Raw genomic sequence first — 6,004 nt, 5'->3', positions numbered from 1 at the left:
GTGAGGCAGCCAGCACCTGCGCCCTGCCCAACAGTTGGTGGCACCAGTGCCCTGCCTACCCTGAGGTCCCGATGGCAGCTGGAGTGAGCTGTGGACATCCCTGCTATGAGAAAGGGAGTTAGCTTGTGAAGCTCCTTCAGTTTCTGGACCCAAAGGGGTGAGCTGAGCTCTGTGGTATCCACCAGTTCTGCTCTGGGACCTTCCCCATGGGGTCTGTCCCCAGGACATACCCCAGTTCTTGGCTGCAGGGCATGGGGAGCCAACATTCCTCATTTCTCCCATGATTTCACCCGAACTTGTTGCACCCACTGCTGCCCTGAGCCTGGAAGTGCCCTCTTGAAGTCACTAGAGGGTGCAGGCCTCTTCCAGCCAAAATACGTGGGAGAATAAAGGGCACAAGCGTGCCTTTAAATAGCCTGGTGAGGACAGGCTCTCCGGGGAGGAATGCTCTTGGCTGGCCCAGTGGAACATGCTCGTGGCCAGGGGCATGGGGGGACAACCGGGCACGGACAGCTTCTCACCAGGAGGACAGGTCAAGGTTAGGCTTTGCCCTGGCTGGGTGCCACTGTGCCGTGGCTAAGCACCACAGGAGCAGAGCTGTGCAAGGGAGAAGGAAAAAACATGCCAGGCTAGTGCCTTGCCATCCCCGAGGCTGATCTGCAAGGTGGCAGGAGAGTGGGACCGGCATTGTTGCCTGCAAACTGACTGCTGGTGGAGCAGCCTGCTGGGCAGCTTGGGCTGTCCAGGAGCTGCTGCTGCACTCCTGTCCAGGCTGATTCATATCCTGGATGTGCAAGCATTTGGCTATCATCCACCCGTGGGGTGTGACAGCACACAGACGTGTCCCCACGGTGCAGGGTGCCAGCTCAGCCGTGGGCTGGAGAGGGGGACAGTGGCAACTCAGACTGTTCTCCCCTATCTTGTGGGACGTGCCTGTCCCCAGGGATGCGCCAGTGGCTCTGGGCAAGGTAGGGAGCTGCAAAGCATATCTCCAGATGGAGACATCTAGATTGCAGGGAGCATGGCAGCATGCCCAGATGTCGATGTGCCCGCTGGCTCTGCTGGGGCACCCAGCACATGGGGAAGCGCAAGAGGAAAGCAGCCATCAGGGAAGCCTAAATCCTAGGCTCCCGAATCTCGACTTATCCCTTCATTGTGGGGTGCCAGGAAGGGAGTAGGGGCGCAACAGGGCTGCAGTGTGCAGGGAAAGAGGGGAGTGGGGGGACCCAGCAGGAGCAGGGCAGGTGCCCCAGGCTCAAGGACACACAGCAAGCCCGAGCAGAACTGTTTGCAGGCATAGTACTCAAGTTCGCCGCCACTGCCAGGTTGAGCTGGCTCCAAGCAGAGCCAGCCTGTAGCTGTGCTGTCCGCAGGTGCCCACACGTGTGCGTGTGAGCAGGGTGGCCCACGTGAAACAGCCTGCAGCCCGCAGCCCTGGCACTCTGGTCCCCCGGCAGCCCACACTGGCCCTGCTTGCTGTGCCCTTGTTAACATGGTGTTGCGTGGCCTGAGGGAGGGCTGAACCTCACGGAGAACAGCCCTGGGGCTGCACCACGCGAGCAGAGGCATGAGCAGCAGTGCTTGCTCCAGGCTTGTGCAGCCGGCACCTGAATTGTTTAATAAAGTGTGAAATTACTTTCATGCTCTGCTACCTTTGCTGAGATGGACCATCGTTATGCCCCCCCTTCCCAGACAGCAGCCGGCTGCTGCCAGTGTCCCTGCTGCTGCCGCACTGCCAGATGAGCCCCTGGCTGGAGCTGAGCCTGGTGCAGACCCGCAGGACCACTGTGCTGGGGGCTGCCGGGCGGTACCCACCGTCCTGGGGATGAGCACCTCTCCCTCCACCTCAGCACTCGCCTCACATGAAAGCATGAACTGCTGCAGGTGCATCACCCTGGTGGGAGGTGAATCCTTGCCGTGGGTTTGGGCCAGGCTGGAGGCTGCAGACCCTCTTTCTTCCCTGCCATCACATGCTCTGGGGGAGCAGGGGTCAGCTCAGGACTGAGTACTGCCCTAGGGCTGTGCCGCTCCCTTTCCTAGCAAGTGCTGGCAGGGAGTGTGCCCATCAGATAGCACTCACAAGGACACAGGGCTCTATCCGGACGCTCCAGGAGTGCCAGAAGCTGCTTTGGACCCTCACTTGGGCAGCAGAGCGCTCCCACCTCAGCAGGGACAGAGGAGCAGCCCAGCCCCACCTCGACAGTGGGTGACTAATTGCTGCTGCACCACCTGGATGTGCACAGAAACGGGTCTCCAGCCGTAATAATGAAAATCAATCATCCTGCTCTGGGCAGGGATTGTGGAAGGCTTTCCAGGGCTGAGGAGCTAGCGAGGCTGGCAGGGGTTGTTGGGGAGGCTTCCCTCGAGGCAACATGGAAGTGTCTGCTCTGGGGATGGCTCTCGTCCTGTGCTACCCACCGGGTGGGCAATCCCTGCCCAGGTACGCTCTGCAAGGTGAAGTGCCAGCTCCTAGATGCTGGCATCGTGCCAGCATGCCTGGGTCTGTGCAAACCATCATTTTGGAGGGAAGACAGAGCCAGCTGGGAGCCCAGGCCATGCACAGGGTGTGAGGTGCTCCCTGATTCAGAGCGTCATAGAATCATAGAATCACTAGGTTGGAAGGGACCCACTGGATCATCGAGTCCAACGCTGAAGGGCTCACATGAGCACCGAGGAGCTGCCAAGTGGGACCCAGGAGAAGAAGCCACGCCTAGGACTTCTGCAGGGATCAAGACACTTTGCCCCAGGGAAACAGTGCCACATTTTTCCACACACTGATAAAGTTAAACCCTTGATCTGGTTAAAGATTTAGCCCACAAGGCAAGCTTGGTAGGACAACAGTGCTGTTAGCACTGCTGGTTTGACACTTGCCCAGACAGAGGGGACTAACACCACTGCTGGAGCACATCCCTGCAGCCAGACCCTACCATCCCTGGGCCACATCCAGTCCCCTACTCAGCGAATGGAGCTGGAGCATCCTGGGATTCTGAGCTGAGGCCAGGCAGACAGATGACACGGAGCCGGGGAGGGAAGCATCCCACTGGGAGCTGCTCTTTCTTTGGTGTAACCTTATAATCCGTGCCCCCCCCGCCACTGCTCTGGCTGCAGCTCGGCCCAGTGCCACCGGCCCGGGGGGAGGCTTCATGCCGCTGGGAACCCAGTCTGGCCCTGACGTGACATGAGTCAGCTGGAGCGGTCAAGCAATGCTACCCACTGCAAATATCTTGGCCAGAATTCTAGACTCTGCACTGTGTGCCCCTGCCCTACCATGACCCGGGGGGTCCCCAGACAGGAACCCCCTGAGCTATTGGTCTCAGGATGATCCACCCTTCCCGTTGGGGCTTTCTTGGCTCCATGGCATGAAAGGCTTCATCCGCCTGGCAGCAAAAGGTGGAACTCTGTGTTTCATCCTGCCTCCAAGGTCACTCCACCGACTAGAGAGCACTCCGGGGCTTTCCAAAGGCCACAGGAGTTATGAGTGAGCATGGTGGGGAGGAGGTGCAGAGCACCCTCCTGCCTTCCCACTGGCTCCTGTGACAGCTGCCCTTTCCCACTGCCCAGCCCGGCAAAGGGGACAGACAGCCACAGCCACAGCTCTCCTCCTGTGGCCCCGTACCTGCATCCTTGGGACGGTGGCATATGATTGTTGCAGTGGTACTTGTGACTGCAAAGTCTTCCCAAAAGATATCCCTGCAAAGGCTTCCCAAATAAAACCCATGATAGCCACCCCAAGGCCGCAAAGGCAGCCCTCCCTCAAGCCATTTTGGTCAACGGGCTCTGGACCCCAGCTCTGCTCCCCTCTCTGTGGGTGAGCAGATGGCTTCCCTTGCCTGGATGGGCTCACCGCCCCAGAGAGAAGCCACCTGTGTGATCCTTGTGTGCCACCAGGCACTGCCGTTGTCCCCTGCCATGGCTGGAACTGGCACATCCGGCTCTACTCCGGAGCCAGGGGATTCGTCCCCAGCCAGAGCTGGGCCTGGGTTTCCATTGCTATACAAAGAGGGCTGAAGGGGCTGTAGAGCCCCGACAGCGGGGCCTGGTCTGCAGGCACCATGGCTCAGTCTCCTTGGCCAGCTCCCGGCTCAGCTGGGTGCTTGCTGCAGGCTGCGGAGATCCTGAAGACAGCTTTTTGCTGGAGCAAATGGAGATGGTGCAGATGGGAGGCTGAGATGGAGAAGCTGAGGTGCACACCGAAGGGAAATGTCCTTGCCGCAGATAGGGTGAGGAGGCTCATCCTGCCTCCTGCAGGCATGGAACTCTGGCAGGGGTGCCTGTCTGCATACCGCAAGCAGGGAAGGCACCTCTCTTTTCTGCCACAGGCCCTTCCAAAGGGGCCACCACTTCAGTGTCAAGAGCTGTTTCAAAGCCCTCTCCTTGCATCAGGCACTGGAAGCTGAAAGACTACCTAATTCCCACCTCACCTCCGCACTGCCCGGAGCCATCCCATCTGCTAGAGTAAACCAGGAGCTGGGAGCAGCCAGGCGAGCAGCACACCAACCCAGCAGCATTCCCAAGCCCTCCTTCATTAGCATTCCTCCTCTCCCAGCCTGCACAGTCTGTCCCAACACCCTGAGTGTTGATTGAATTACTTTCCCCAGAGCTACCATAGCTTTGAGGATGGGAACACCTGCCTACGCCATGGGCAGCCTGCGCCACACCGGCTCACTCCCCGCTTTCTCTGGTGGTGGGGAACCAGAGAACCAGCTGTGGGGAAAAAAACACGGGTTGGCATGAAGGTGCAGATTGCCTCGTTGCAAAGACTTGAAGAACAAAGGAAGTGGAGTAAAAGTGTAAATTGGAACACTCAAGGGCTTTAGGACCCCCCAGTGAGGTCTGCAAGCATTCAGCAGGCTCTGCAGCGCTGGGAAAGTTCCTGCTGCTGCTAAAGTCGTCGCTGTGCACGCTGTTGGGTGGCAGTCCCTTGAGCCGTCAATCCAAGGCTGTTGTTGCATCTCTCCCTGGAGGAGATGATTTGTGGGTCTAAAATTTACCTCCCTTGGGCTGCACCCAACTCTGGCAACAAGCTGCAGACATGAAGCCTCTTTGTGTGCCCAGCCCGCATCCTGGCTGGGATTTACCTTAAACAGCCCTGGGGAGGAACGGCTGGGTGGGGATGGAGCCAGGGATGGGGGAGAAGGAGGAAGGCTGCCTGGTGTTTGTTTGTACTAATGAAGCCCCATAATCAAATAATTTCAATTTTAATTGTAAAGCCAGCAGGCAGATTTCTGTCTCCAGATGGGACGTGATAGGAATAGTTGAAGGCTGGGCACGTTCTGCTGCTCACCTTAATACTTGGAGCAAGGCCAACAGCAGCAGGAGGAGCCTGGTCTACGCAGGGGCTGTACCAGCCCACTCGGCATCATTCATAAAAAAAAAAAGGCCAAGGAAAAAAACCTAGGGGTTCCTGAGCCATTCCTGGGAGGAAACAGAGGTGCACCCATCTGCAGTGCCAGCAGAGCTCGGGGCTGCGAAGCTGAACTGCAGCAATGAGATACTCCTTGGAGCACCAGGCATGCGAGCGGGCATCCTGCCTGCACCAGCCTGGAACCTTGTCTAGTCCAAACTGCTCCCCATGCCTGAGGGCCCTTGGGGCTGAACAGGGGATGGTGGCTTTCCTAAGCATTTCATTGACAGCATGGGACTTGAGCTGGGGTGAGCCCCAAACCTCGTCTGCTTCTTTGACCCGGGAAATCTAAGCGGGAGGAGGATGTGCTGCCACCTTACCCCAGTCTGAGCAGAGGAGGCAGGAGCTATTTCCCCTGTTTTCATCTCCTGGCTCTGTCAGGATATGTGAAATCTATACGTGGCTTCCACTTACCATCTCATTTTTGGGGTGCTTGGACTTTGGGAAAAGAGAAAAAATAAAGAAACTGGTCCATTTTCTATTTATTTGGAAGAGCTGAAATGTTAGCTCTCCAGCTGCAGAAAGCTCTGCTCATGTCTCCATAGAAGCAAATAGTGGGGGAGAGGAGAAACCTCCTCCTCACATTTTGCCCAGCTTCTT

This window comes from Cuculus canorus, chromosome 14, assembly GCF_017976375.1.
Source record: "Cuculus canorus isolate bCucCan1 chromosome 14, bCucCan1.pri, whole genome shotgun sequence".
NCBI lineage: Eukaryota > Metazoa > Chordata > Aves > Cuculiformes > Cuculidae > Cuculus > Cuculus canorus.
The sequence above is the reverse complement of the archived record's forward strand: the minus strand, read 5'-3'. Positions refer to the sequence as shown.